The sequence below is a fragment of the Streptopelia decaocto genome, assembly GCF_964273445.1.
Source record: "Streptopelia decaocto genome assembly, chromosome: 3".
Classification (NCBI taxonomy): domain Eukaryota; kingdom Metazoa; phylum Chordata; class Aves; order Columbiformes; family Columbidae; genus Streptopelia; species Streptopelia decaocto.
The window spans coordinates 37,322,235-37,337,054 of NC_138656.1; positions in this window are offsets into that span (position 1 = coordinate 37,322,235).

Consider the following 14,820-nt stretch of genomic DNA (forward strand, 5'->3'; position numbering starts at 1 on the left):
AATCAGTATCCTCTGTTTATAATACTCAATAGTAGCTACAGATGTTTCTTCTGTTCACCAGAGCACAGTGCATGAAATTTATGTCTTAATGTCTACTAAAATCTTTCCAGGAGGGGGATTCACCACTAGCTAAGGTGATTCTCTGCGAAGTGACTCCTTCCCATATATTCACAACTATGAATCACCTTGGGTTTGTACCAAAAAAAATTAAACACTAAATATGAGGACTGTATTCTCCATTTGGAAACTGTCTCAACTCTGACATATCTCAATCTGAAGCTAAAGCAGAGCAATCTAAAAATTTGTAATTAATACTAAATCACCAAGCAGTGTTGGGCATGTTTTCAAATCCGGGGTCAATGAATAACATCTAAAACTCATAAAGGTCTAAATGTTTTTTTTCTTTGTTTTTCTGTGTGTGTAGCATTTCTCTGTCCGAAGTGGAAGTCCAGCTCTACTTTGAGACATAAAGTTTGGGCAAGTTAAAAGTCATAGCACAATACTATCTGGATCTAATAAGAAGCCATTTGTTTTAGCTGCTCTTAGCAGTGAGTTAAAGATATATAATCCACTTTCTTCATTTCCTAAATGTTCCAAAGAATATTTGTAGCTGTGGCTCTTTGGCACTTTGGCCATGCATTTCAAATGTTTCGGTGGTGAGGGTGGATGAACAGGAATGACAGATGGTTGACTATCTGATGGATAATGCCACTATTTTCCATCTCAAAAACCGAATCCAACATAATTAAATTTCTTTTCAATATTCTTTTTTTCCTCTCCAATGCTCACTGCCTTCAATTTCCCAAACTATCACGATTTTTCTCAATATACAATGGGCACTATTTATCAAAAATGACATTCTCAGATAAAAGCAGCTCCAGAATGTAAGCACATAGTCTGCAGCCTACAGAGCTCACTTCTATTACCTTGGCCAGGCTGAGTTTTCTAGGTAAACCGTGGTTCCCTGTCAATCATTGAGTCTTTTGCTCCGACTTGTCTTTCTGTTGCTAAAAAAACGTTTATCATGAAACAAAAGCAGCCTTTCCCTGGAAGTTTGTAAAGCAGTTAGTTGAGAAGGAAGGGGACGGACTTCCTCAGCTCCACATTTGGTCACTTTTACCCTTTCTTTGTTTGCTTCATTGAATCTCTGTCCCCAGGTACCTGTAGAAAATATATCACTCAAACATATGAGCTTTTTATCCAGAGTGTGGGATTATTATCCCTGTGAACAGAGAAACCAAGAAAATTACCATGAGCAATGCTCCCACTGTTTTCCTCACAGTCAACTCAGCTTGTTATATTTCTCACCCTCATTAAGTATTGAGTATGATAGTACTGGATATTCAGCGGTGCAGTAAGAGGAAAGGGTAAGTATCCTGTCCAACCCACTCCCACACACATTATACTCATCAAAGATTGAATAGATATTTCCTTAAAACACTTGCAATCTCATGGCACCACAAGTGGCTCTGAATCTACCAGTTTGTCTCCCAGATGCTTCCTCACATTCTCCAAATAATTTTAACCACTGATGATCTCAACCATGTCGAGGGTAGTTCTGATGAATAAATTTGCAGCAATTACACTGTTTAGCCATTATGTCTGTAAATAATTTTGTGATTTTTGTCTCTGCTTTTAAGAGCAGACAGTATTTCCAAATGTTACTCTTGACACTGGTCCTAATTTTCTGAACGTAATTCTTCAAAGCTGCTGAAATCTGGCATTCTTGAAAGGGCTGCAGGTGCATCGATGTCCACTTTATGCATCCAGGATCTATATCTGTAAACTGTTGATCGCCACTGAGATGGGCTCACAATTTTCAACTCACAAAGCCATTTCAAACCCTTGAGAAATTAGGCCCTTGGGAGACAGACATCCTGATAAAGTGATGGCAGCAGGAAAATGAAAATGTCAGTTCCAAACAAAACCATTTTGTAGTATAGGGAGAAAGCACTTTCCAGTCATCCTGGAAATTCCTAATGGGAATTTACCCCGCTAGCAGACTTACTTTGCCATCTTGTTTTAACATCAAGATAAACTACTTTGCATGACTGTTGTGCATCATATGAGTTTATACCACTGCAGGTCAGATGTGATGACAACTGTACATTCACAAAATGGAGAATCTTCAGTTGTGAGCAGAACAGTGTAGATGGCAAGTTATTACCGCCTCAGCCTTGTTCCCTGTTTGATTTAATATATGAGACCCATGGTGTTTTCTAGCCAGAAGGTGAGTGCTTTCCATAACTCTGCAACAGGGATAAAGCATAGACTTTAGAAAGTAGGAACTGCTACAGGAAAACGTAATGAGGAGCCATGGGAAAAGTACAGAAATATGGAAAAAAAAAAAGTAAACTTTGAGTAAAATAGATAGATAGATAGATAGATAGATAGATAGATAGATAGATAGATAGATAAAATAAGTCCAGAATTGTCAAAATGCTGCTTTTGGTTGAATAACATTATAGGATTTTTTTAAAAGCAGCAGTGATTTAAAACAGCACGATTTTCCACCAATATATTTATTTTGGTTAGATATGTACCAGGCTGAATGTACAAGAGTTTACGTCTGATAAGAGCTCGGCCAAAGACCCCTAGGGCTGCAGGAAAGTAGGAACTCATCATCACCACCCAAACCTCTCCCTCCTCTGAAAGAAGTACAGGCTAAGGTTCTATGTGCTCTGTTTCCACAGGCAGAAAATTTGGCCAGAAAATAATTCTATGCTTTTCAGTATTGAAACTTTTACAACAATAAGGGTGGAAACTTTATTTCCAGTAAACTGCTCCATGCAGAAGTTCAACTTGTTATCAAAAATCAAAACTACTTTTGTTTCCAGCAGCCCAAAACCTAAACACTTTGCCTCAGGTCATCAGAGAGGGTGAATGGGAAGCCAGTCTCAGAATAAAAACTGTGAGAGTTATGGTTTTTGTAGTGAGAAATTGAAAACATTTCAAACACAACTATCCTTTAAATGCAAATAAGACAGTTATAAACCAAATCATCTCACTTTAGGAAAAACAAACAAACAAACATTTTCTTCTTTTATCAGCCAAGCCTGTGCTCCGGCAGATACGAGTGTCATGGCCTACCAATGAAAGACAGTCTGTCTGCTTGTTCACTTGTCTAAACTATAAAAATCAATATGTTGTAGAAAGCAGGCCTTTCTGGCATAGCTCCTTCTATTACAGTTTTCTACCTGAGAGACTGTGCTGACTCTTGGTGGCTAGAAAAAGAGTCATTCTTAAAACACTCCTAAACACATGCATTCCTAAAACATACCTAAAACATGAGTCAAATTGTGACCTTTGAGTAATCAGGACAGCAGAGCAATGGATAAAGAAAGCAAACAGGCAGCTAAGAGTGAGGATGTGCCACTGAGCGGAAAAACTAGTTGTCCTGCAAGAAGCAGCCAGTAACTACAGCCCACAAAAAACCTAAGCACTGTGAAATGCTCATGATCTTGAATTGAAACCTTTCACTTCCAGAAAGGTTTCTCCTGGTATAACTCAGGGAAGTGGTCAGCAGACAAAACCTTTCAAAAAGTGGTCATTCCTGTAAACTATGATGTCAATTATGTTGTCTCCACATTCAACAAACTCAGTTAATTTGCATATAAACAGATATTTTTCCATTAAAATTCCTTTTATCTCCTTGTGTATCATTGGTTATTTGCTTTTCTAACTCAGTAAATTCTAAGGACAGGTATCTTGGCTGAAAAATGGCCTCTGTACCTACATGCTTTTCTGTTCTTGTAACTTCTTTTTGTTTATGCTTTTATCATCTTTGGAATCATTTCTATTCTTTGTCCACCAGTACACCTTTCTCTTTTCCATCCAAGCCCTTACACACCTGCCAGTTTCGTGGTTTTCCTTCTGCATTTCTTTCTTAGCAGCCTTTTGCAGCTGTCCATTCTCATACAGCAAATTTATTTGGGTATTGTCCCTCATTCAGACCAAAGGAAACCAAATATAATGTTAGGATTTGCTGCACAAACAGATTTTGAAGACTTGCAATTTCTATTAGCTTCAATAAGAAATAAGCCTGTTTAACAGCTCAGGATTTCAGATGATTATTGCTTTTAAAAAGATCCTTATCAGTGGAATTTTAAATACATACCTGGAGGACTGTTATACTACAACATTTGAGCATTCTCAGCTCAGATCTAATTTGCAATATGAAAACATAATTATCAAAAAGGTAATTATTAAAAGAAAAAAAAAAGCCAATAATCTGAGAATACTGTGTTAAAATTCATGACCTACACTAGTTTTCCTTTTTGGCAGTTCTCCAGGTGCTGTTTCTGTTTACTGTCTCACTTCATTCATTGTTTATCAATTGCTTACAGTTCAGATCCCTTTTGGTGAATTTTTTGCAACCCTATGTTGTTGTCTGTCTTAGCTGTGCTCTTTGCTTGCACAGATTTTCAAGTATCTTGTTCTAAAAATACACAAATTGTGATAATATAAAAATTTCCTTGGGCTCTCAACAGCTGGTTTCTAAGAAGAAATGCTCACTTTACTATTAAGCAAGAGCACACTAGCAGCCACTTGAAACAAGTGGAAAGCACACACTGGCCCTTTCTGAATGGGAAGTCCTGCCTTCTACAAAACAGAAATACACAGAAGAAAACGGAGGCGCAGCTTCCCTGAGAAGCAAGTTTGCATGGAAGCATTTATTTTGGTGTGAGACAATCTCCTAGTTTTCAAAGGCCAAAAATTACTGCATTCCTCCATACATTTTTTCCTACACATACAGAGAGCAAACAGTTTAATAATGAGAACATTTGGACCTGTGTCCTGGCTTTGGTATTGGTCTGTTTAAGTCTCCTTGCCTCTGCTTCTTACCTACTCTTTTGAGTTTATCTTGCCATGGTATCCAAGCACCTTCTACAACAGGACAGGTGAAGTCCTTCCTGAGTATTATAGAACCAGCAGCACATCTTCATTTTGGAGTTAAATACTCTGCAGGTTCCTGAGGTTTTAAGCTTAGTTAATTTACCATGCTCTATCAGCCACCTTCTATGCACTGTGTTTATTTTAAAAGTCAAAATCACCAGGGGAGAACCCAACCGCCCTTTTTGTATGTAGAAAGACTTTCAATATTTGTTAATGAGATCAAAACTGCCACATTTTATGGTAAGGACAGAAGTGTAGAATGTATATGTAAAAAATTTCAGGATGTCTGATCACCCTTTACTTTCTCTTTGCTCTATCCTAAAACTAGATCTCCACACCCTATTTAAATCAGCCATGGACCTGCAAAGGTTTTAATATATGCTTAATTTTTATCACTCTGAGTAGCTTCAGTGTTACTAAAGTAACTTGCTGTCTGCAGTTACATAAATGAGGAACACTCTGCACAACGAGGGCCTAAACCTTCAATAATACATGGTTTCCTCCTTTAATGCTTCTATTCTTCCAGATTATTCTTTAATTCCTCTGTTTTTCAGTGCTTATCCGCACTGTAAGATGACCAGCATGGGGCTGATTAGCACATGAAGAAGCATCATTAAAGTCTAGCTTTATGTTCTGCATCTAATTTAATCCAAGAAGCATCTTATAAACCTATGTTTAACTTTTCATCAGATTTTTCTTATTTTAGAGTTCAAAGGTTTTATCCCCCCAGTACTCATAACAGGAAATATTATTTCTACAAAGCAGATAATAGGCATGAGCAGGATCACTACGGTACCTCTTGGTACTTTTGGGGAATTTAAGAGCTTCACTGTGTGTAGATACATACTTTGCACTAAAATTCCCTCTCCCATGTCAAGTGGGTATTAGATATTGCGTTCATGTATACTGTTATTTTGTACAGGGTATGTGTGGGCTGTTTAATAGTTATAGTGTTTCACTCTAGAGGTGACTGGACTTAAGGTATGCTTGGAACAAGTGCATATCTGTATGCTGTGCTTTGCTGTTTTGCAGGAATAAAGATGTTATAGATGTTATATAGCAATGTATTTGAACACAGTTCAAATACAATCTAACAATTTTTATCTCAAATGGATTTACAAGATTAAAAGCTAGTTAGAGAGATTAGATCATCAGCTAAGATATGATTACAGGCTAAGGTAGGAAGAAAGGAGGTGATAGGGAAAAGATAATTGAGATGATGAACAAACAGATGAGTTACAGTTATGGAAAAGCAGCACCCAGTAGCTGAAGCTCCAAATAAGAGACAGATCCTTGTTGCCACATTGCTGAAATGATTCGATAATAGTCAGCGTGTTAAAGATCAGAGAGATACAGAGTCATTTTTACTGGCAGTGTGTGCAGCAAAAGCAAAGCAGTCAAACATGACCATCAAAGTCTTTGCAAGTGAAATCATGAGTACAATAAAAGAGTATCGTCAATTAAAAAAAATACGTAGAGCACTAGGTAGGAATTGGAAAAACAACAGGATCTCCAGAACCTGGATTGGACAGCAAGAGATAAGAACAAGAAAGTCCAGACACACAGGAATTTAGAAGGAGAATCTCAAAGTGAAAAGCAGAAATATTTGAATACTTCTTAAAGGAAGTGAGGGGCAAAATTAAAATCAGAGAAACTGCATAAAAACTTGAGGGACTTCACGGGAAAGAGAAGCATAGCAGATGCTCAGAGACAGCACATAGGAAGCAGTTCTGAGTATGTAGTGCTACACATGTATGTATCTATGAGTATGTAACATATTCAGAGTACATAATACTGCCTTCCTAGGGCATTTAGAGAATGGCCCAGCAGGCAAGCAGATTGCAATGACACAGAGAACAAGAGAGGGAGACTTTCCAGGTGAAAGAAAGAAATCTGCAGAGAAAGTAATTAGAGTAAGTATGATAGTGGCAGGGCCAGTCATATCTAAAGGGCCTTTTTTGAAGCAGTAAGCTGCTACTTACCAGAGGGCAATATGGGTAACAGAGACGTTGAGATGCTGAGGCATTTGGTTACGGTTCAACTTAATCAAAAGAAACGGAGAAACACAGATACAAATAAAAGGGATCTTGGAAATAAGCTTCCTAAGAAGAAGTGCTGTTCATGTCTCGCACTCCACAAAGAGGTAAATGAACACTGGAACATATAGAAGAGAAAACCAGATAATGAGGAGGAAAAGGGTCAAGAAACATGCAGTGACTAAACTCAGTAGGTGAGCGGAAGCACATGAATTTTCCTCTAACATCAGTCAGTAAGAATATTTATATAGATAAATTGCTCTGTAGAGAAATATCGTGTTTCTAAAGTGTTGAAAGAAAATCTCATCTGTAATTGCACGAGTTACTCCAAGCAGGAACAGAGGCAAGGAGGAAGCCAGTCAGAGAAAGGTTTGTGGTATAACTTTTTAATTGTTTCTGTACCTGAGAGAAGTCAGTCATTATTCTGCTTTTCTCAGCATCTGCTCTATCAGCCCAGTCTTCTGAACTTTAAAATGTATTTATTGCTTTTAAACTTCATAAAAATGATATATTCTTTTATTTACTCATAATATTTTTTGTCTGGGTACTAGGTAGCCCCATACCTAATCCTTACCAATAGTTTGTGTTCTCCAGCAGGAAGGTGGAGCAACCATTTCTGAAACTCATTCCTTTTCCTCTATCCTATCTGGAGCGTGGCTGAAAATACATTTGCTCCTGCTACATATTTGTGATTCCTCTTTATAGAAATAGAAGTTTGGGAATGTTTTCCTCTGAGATACTTTTTGTTCTTATTCCACATCACTAAGCGACCTCTAGTTATGCTTCTGTGTTATACCAAAGTATTTTTTCAGCTAGGTTTTAACAAGTTACTTTTAGTAAGATTGCTATAATTTCCCATGGCACCACCATAGAGTTATCAGAAGTAAAATATCCCAAAGGCATGATGACAGCTTTTCCATGCCAACATGCCTTCAATTTATATGTATATTGGAATATTGCTCCTCACTTTCAGGGACAATCTTCAACCTGTGCAATCTTCCAGGGGGAAAATTAGTAGAAAGAACACCTCAGGAGTTTTAGGAAGGTGTATCCTGCTACCAAGAAGCAGACACAGAGAGCGAAGCCATTCCAACAGAGAAAGTGTAGTTACGCTGACACTTCATGACAGTAACCACACAGGCACATATATCAAAACAAAAAAATCTCAGTCTGCCCAGTCTGGTTCCTCACTGTCTGTGATGCATTATATACACTGCAGTTTCAGTATAGTATTGATCTATCACCCTTATCCCCCTTCTCAGCACAGGGCAAAACCCCATGAGTGATTCCTCCATTGTGCTTTCCTCTTCCTCTAAATTGCTTCTTTCACTCCACACTGTGCTTTCCCATTTTTGACCATACTGCCACCTCTCTTCCTCTAAATGCCAAAAGGAGACTCAGCTGCCATTTTCTTTTCTCTTAATAGAACAGAAAGGTTGATTTAAACTTTGTAGAAAGCCTAGTTGTTTGGTTGTGTGCTTGAAGGCTCATCTTCACAGACACAAACATGAAGGAGCATAGAAGGAAAATGCCAAGCAAGGGAACACCAATAATTTCATAAGAGAAAGGGAGACCCTGACCTGGCTCCTTCCAGGGGGAGTGATCAGCCCCACTGTCCAGGTGTGAAACCCATCAATGAATCAAGAGGAGCAGCTCCTCAGATTACCTTACAGACTAGGTGGTGGTACTTACTGACTAAAGGTGTATGGGATTCATTATGGGATGCAGGGGAAGACCATCTTGGGATTGCACAAGGTCTATTATAAGAAGTTTAGAGGAGAAACCAAAGGTAGGGAAAGGGATCAACCAAGATAGTCTGGAGAGGAACAAGCACAGGAGAGTAAATACAGGGATAAAAGGGGCTGATCACATGTTAGCAGGTTGCAGTATGCCTATCCAGCCATGCCCCGCTTCTGATCACTGCAACCTGTCCTTATGAAACTCCTTTTCTGTTTTCCTGGGTGAGCAGACTACTTTGTGTGCATTAAGTCCAAGTGCATCCGCAGCACAAGCAACTGGAGACTCTGGAGAACACAAGTGGTCTAAGTGTCAGCAACTGGAGTGGAGACCACAAGCCATAGACACCCATGTGTCAGTAGTACCAGCAACTGAAAAGACTGGATGGAGAGCAGGTGTATTTTGTGGTATGTATGTCAGTATGAAACTGCTACTAAATATCAAGCTGAATAAGGATAACAGGCTTGGGAGCCAGGAGTCGAAACAGCCACAAGTCTGGGCTGCATATAGGAAAGACCAGAAAGTCGGAGTGCTGGCTAATAGAGGGATCAACAAGTCCAAGCAAATTACTGGAGTGACCATGAGGTCTGGGGTCACCTGAAACCCACTCACATATGCTTGTCTATGCATGAGGCAACTGAAGACTAAAGGATCCAAGGGCCAGCTACTCAACAGACAGAGTGTCCAAGGCCATTGATAGTGTGTGCCTGTACATGTGCAGGTGTGTGCAAGAGACTCAGAGTACCAGCAACTGAAGTGGGACTGGGGCTGGCGTGCCCAGGTGCCAGCAACTGCGGAGACCTGGAAGCCAGATGCTAGCTACTGGGCAGACTGAGTGGAAGGATCCATATCGTATATATATATATTTACATATACCAGTTTTCTACTAACAGACTTTCATCTTGATCAGCTAAAGGAAAAAGATGAGGCCGCTGGTGCTGATTACATTTGTGCTGTCTTTTCTGTATGTGTTGATCTGTGTGGACTGTCATGTGCACATGTATATACATACACGTAGGAATGCATGCTCAGCCTTGCTGCTGTCCAGATCTGGGAAGATGGAGTTGCAACAGGCTTGTCTCAATAATCTTTCCACTAATCTCCATGCAGAGACAGCTGCAGAGGGCACACTGTACCCTCCGCTCCCAGCTAGGTCACACAGTGTGCCGCAAGTCCAGTGCACCAGACCCATGACAAGTGCCCACTGGTGACACACCGGCAGTGCCACACATCTGGCTATTGCTCTCCCATGGCGTATTTGCATGAGAACAGTAGCCACCGCTCCTCATGCCTGCAGAACATCCTTTGTGTTATTAATTTGTAGTCAGAACCTGTCTGCCTTTACACAGATCCAACTATATGACATGCCTGATGTTTCCTGGACCATACTGACCCAGGATAGTTTCTCAATGCAATGCTGATCCACATAGAAAGCCTACAGATGAAATATTATTTTGATACTAAGCATACAAGAAGTGTTAGGTCCTCCCTGATGTTGTTTGTTTCTTGTATTGTGCTGAAGAACATGTGAGGACAAAAATCAAATGCCTGATCTCTGGTATGTGCTTTCTGGTCATATTTGCCAGAAGGCTTAATAAAGTAATTTGAAGACTTGTCATGCTAACAGAGATTGTTTCATAGTTTCTCGTGAAAATGGTTTAGCCACATTCCCATTTTGTTTCCTGTCTTCCAGTTTCAGCAAAATTCCTTCACTCCATATTTCTTTATGTATCTAAAATTTAGAAAGCTTGCTGGCCATTATATTTCACAATTCCACATTCCCACATTGTGATCTGAACCAGAAAATAAAGCAAAACTTTTTTCAAAAGAAAGGTCACTGTAGAAGAGCTCAAAGTTGTGGTGTGATATTCTTTGAAGTTGCCTACTGAACTCACATGTTCCCTGTGCTTCAGACATGGGGGTTATGTAGGATTTAAAATTTAAAAAAAAAAAAAAAAAAAGACACGAAACTCCACTGTTCAGAAGCTTTTTCTAGCTTTGATGACAACTCCTCTGAAATTGCTTATTTTTCAGATCAGTGGAGAGTGATACAGAAGGTCTTGGATCATTACAGAACATGAAGATCCTTAGACATCTGAGCATATTGCAAGTGACAGCAGAACACAGAGTAAGCCCCCAACAACACTGTCAGCAGCCAGAGTTAAGAAAATAACATTCACTACAATTTTCCTTACTTAAAGATGTTTTCTGACTTTTTTATTGACCTAACGCTTTTATATGTTTAAAGCAGTCAGAGGCATAATACATCAGCCCTAGTGCTTGATGCAGAAACACAGGCAAAAGATCATCCAGCAAACCACATTGATGATCAGGTCAACAATTGAGTCTGCATACAGAGACAGATGCCAGCTATCTTAACAGCAGCACCTTTTCCATCCCTCCATCCAGGAGGAAGCTCTGCAGGCTCAGGAGTCTGCAGTCAAGGAAAAGGTGAGAAACAGAAAACAAGTGCACATTGCAGCCCTCCCATAGAAATAGGAGGGGTCAAAGCTCACGGCTCGCTCATTGCAAGCACAGCCACACAGTGAAGAGGAAAATGGCCATTCTGGAGCCAGCTCCGAGGCAGCATTCCCAGGGGCATGGGGCCCGAGTGCCGCATGGGTCAGCTGGGCAGCAGCAAATTTACCTCCTGAGGGTATCCAGCAGCAAGCACAATGAACTCACACTGTTTGTTTATTTCTTTAAAATCCCCAGTTCTGACATTCACAGGCTCACATGTGAGTGATTTTTTTTCCTCTCTTTTTAAAGAGAGTCTCTGAAACTTACCACCTAAACCTTTGAATTTTTAGCCACAAAAAGGATAAGAAATCTGTCTTCTTTCTCTTAAAGGCAACATTTTAAATATAATCCTTTCATTTTCTTGACATTTGGCACATGACTTCTGACTGCAAAATTCACGTGTCACTGAAGCTTCCATGCTAAGCAGTTTTGTACAGTGCCTGTCCAGAATGCTTTTCTTGTGGGAGAAGGTGAAATGCCTCACTGGCAGTCAGTGACCCTTGGATACCAATTAGCAGAGGAGCTGCTCAACTTTCCTTAATACTGACCCACTTCACACCCAAACAAGTGAAGGCAAGTTGCTGTACTCACATAAACCACTACAGAGTGCAAGTCTATGTATAGTATTTTCCCAGATCTTTAAGCAGAAGTTTATTGTTTCATTCTTGAAATGTCAAGCTGATAAGCTCACCATAGGCTACATCTAAAAGAAGGTCACCTGCAGCACAGCACAATTGCTTCTCTTCCAGTGTGCCCTTACAGCAGAGCACACAGTCTCCAAAAGGGCACATAGGTGGTACATCTGTGGTTCACTTATTTGCTGAAAGCACCTTGAAACCTCCAGCCTTTGGTAGGCAGCTGTGAGCCAGGGAGAGAAGGGGACCACCTACGTGAATGATATGAAAAGGAACTAACACTTTAATACAAATGACCAGAGAATAAAAAACTGAAGATTTACACATGACTAAGGTACAAATCCTGAGAGTCAGTGAGGCCATTCTTGGAAGTGTGAAGACAGTTTGGTGTTACAAAAGACTTCCATTGACTATTATGATCATCTGATCTGACCTCAATGTGTCATCTTAAATTCTGGTTTCTTTTCACAGCACCCTCCCATTTTGCTCCTTTCCTGATGACTCCGTTTCTACTTTAGAAGTTCAGCTAGCAGCTCACAGAATGGGCAATCACTATTGTGTCCATTTATTCAAATAAGTTAGAAGTTTTTAGTAAAGTCTAGACCACCCTGCAGCCTCCAGGTTTTCTTTTCCAGGAAAAAGATGGTTGTTGACCCACTTAATCCACCTTCACAAAGGGGAGGGAGATTTAGGTTTATTTTCTTTACTTGTAATCTTTCCCTCTTCAAATTGCTTTCTGGGAAGATGATCAACAGAGAAAGGAGAACTGTGGCATCTTGTGATTGATTACAGCTTTTCTCCCAAGTTGCTCTCCTCATCTATTTCATGTGGCATTTACAAAAGCTAACATGATGTTAAATTCATCAGTTTCTAGAGAAAGAAGATGTCTAGTGATGAGAGACCAATTTGTTTCATCAAAAATAATCCTATTTCTTCTCAGTCTATCTTGGGAAACATAATGAATACTTTAAAACACTTTCCAAAATATTTCTCAGATGTATTTCCTATGTTGTATCACATAAGAAATATTTAATTCTGCTTAGTTATCAGCTGGTACAAATTTCTGAGCTTTTATAAGTTTGTTTTTTTCCAAATCCTTCCTTTAACTGACTCCACAGCCACCTGTATAGCACCCACACATTCCCATTTAGTGCACAAAGCCATAGAAAAGCTGACCAAAACAACAATTTATAGTTACTCGGTTTAGGTCTGTGTTGCATCCTTAACAAAAGATAGTACCGTTCTGAGCTGCTCCAGAGGCACCAGAGGAGGGAAGTGCACTTCAGGCTGGTGGTTATTTACTGTAAGCACAGATGTAAGCTGGCAGTAAATAACTACTCTGATGCTCAAGTTCAGTAAACATCAATTGTGCTGGCTCAATACACTGGCAGAAAATACAAAGTTAAAGATTATCCTGTACATGCCTTGCACACCTGCAGGGAAAGAGAGAACAAGTACACACTGGCTTTACTTCTCCAGTGTCCTCAGAAAGTGTTGGAAGAAAGGATGCACCAGTAAGCCCCTGCCTTGGCATGCATGCCCAGCTCCTGGAGAATACCTGGGCTTCAGTGAGTCAGACACGGGCAGTATCTGCACTGAAGCCAGGCACAAAAGCTGCCTAAAAGCCCAGCTTCCCCCCAGGTGCACCATCGCAGGACCACTGTAGAGACAGGTCAACATCAGCAGTGAGATACTCCCCCCTGTTCTTGCAGCTATCTGTGAGCCAGGTAGAGCAATAGAGCATTAATGTGAACAGCAAGCATGTATTTAAGTGCCCTTCAATGCACAGACACCAGCTTTTCGTCTGTAAAATATTATCCCAGTTGCCATAAAACCAGCCTGTACATTCTCCAACAGGTGAACAGTTTAGTTAGTCAGTGAACCTGGCCTCGTGCCTCACTTATGGTGTAGGAATGGCCACTGAGCCCAGTGCAGAGCCCCTTTAACTCAACAGGAAAGGTCCTTCTTAATTTCATTCTGTTTATTGCTAGTACTAAGACACAGAAGCTGTTCATTAACACAGGATTCTGGTAACATTTAGTTCCTGTTAAGCGGTTCAACAAAATGGGCCCTGTTGTGTTGAAGCAGGGTGTTTCAGTCAGTGTATGAAAGGAATATTCACTCATAAGGACGTGAATTGGCAAACACCAGTCAGGGCCATATTCGGCAGCAGGATGTACCAGTAAAAAGCAAGCTGGCTAATATCAAGGGCTCGAGAGGCGGATGTGTTTTGCTTGCTTTCCATTGCAAGGTGCTGTCTAATTAACATTTCACTCCACTCTGAAAGAATGAACAGAGGGCTGTACACTGGCCCCTCAGTAGCCAGAGCCTCCCATGTGGGCAGGAAAACCATCTGCAGATTCCAGATAGAGCAGTCCAGACAGGAAGGTGCACTAGCTGGCAGATCAAAAAAATCCATTCTTCAGCTAAAATCATGGAAAACATATAGCCACAAGAGAAGTCCAAAGAAGAGATGAAGTCCAAAGACAAGACTCTAAAAACTGGGTGCCTACTCCCAGCCTTCAATCCACCTTGCAGGCAACTTCATCCACACATCTATTTTTTCTGCTAAATCTAATTGCTTTCCCTCTTCCTGCTACAATCATTTTATTTGCCATTTTACCTATTTTTGAGGTCCCCTCATTTGTGCTATTTCTGTGCTGGTGACATGGAATGCTTTCTAAGGTTTTTCTTGTTTTCATTGGCAAGTTTCTATTTTCCACTAGGTAGCTTCCTCTCTATTTCCCTGCAGTCAGTCACACCTGCAGCTCTCCTCAAGACCAAGAGTACAGATGCAGATTTGTTACCAAGGGCTGCCAGCATCTGTTTTGAATGAATGATACACAGGCAAGCCCCCGGTGACTGCATTTCACAGATCCAGCAGCAGCTTTCCAGGATGAAGAACTGAGTATCTGGCTGATAATGGAAGATACAGGAATAAACACAGCTCTGAGAATCCTCTCACAGCAGCTGGGCTTCAGTGGTCTCTTGTAGAA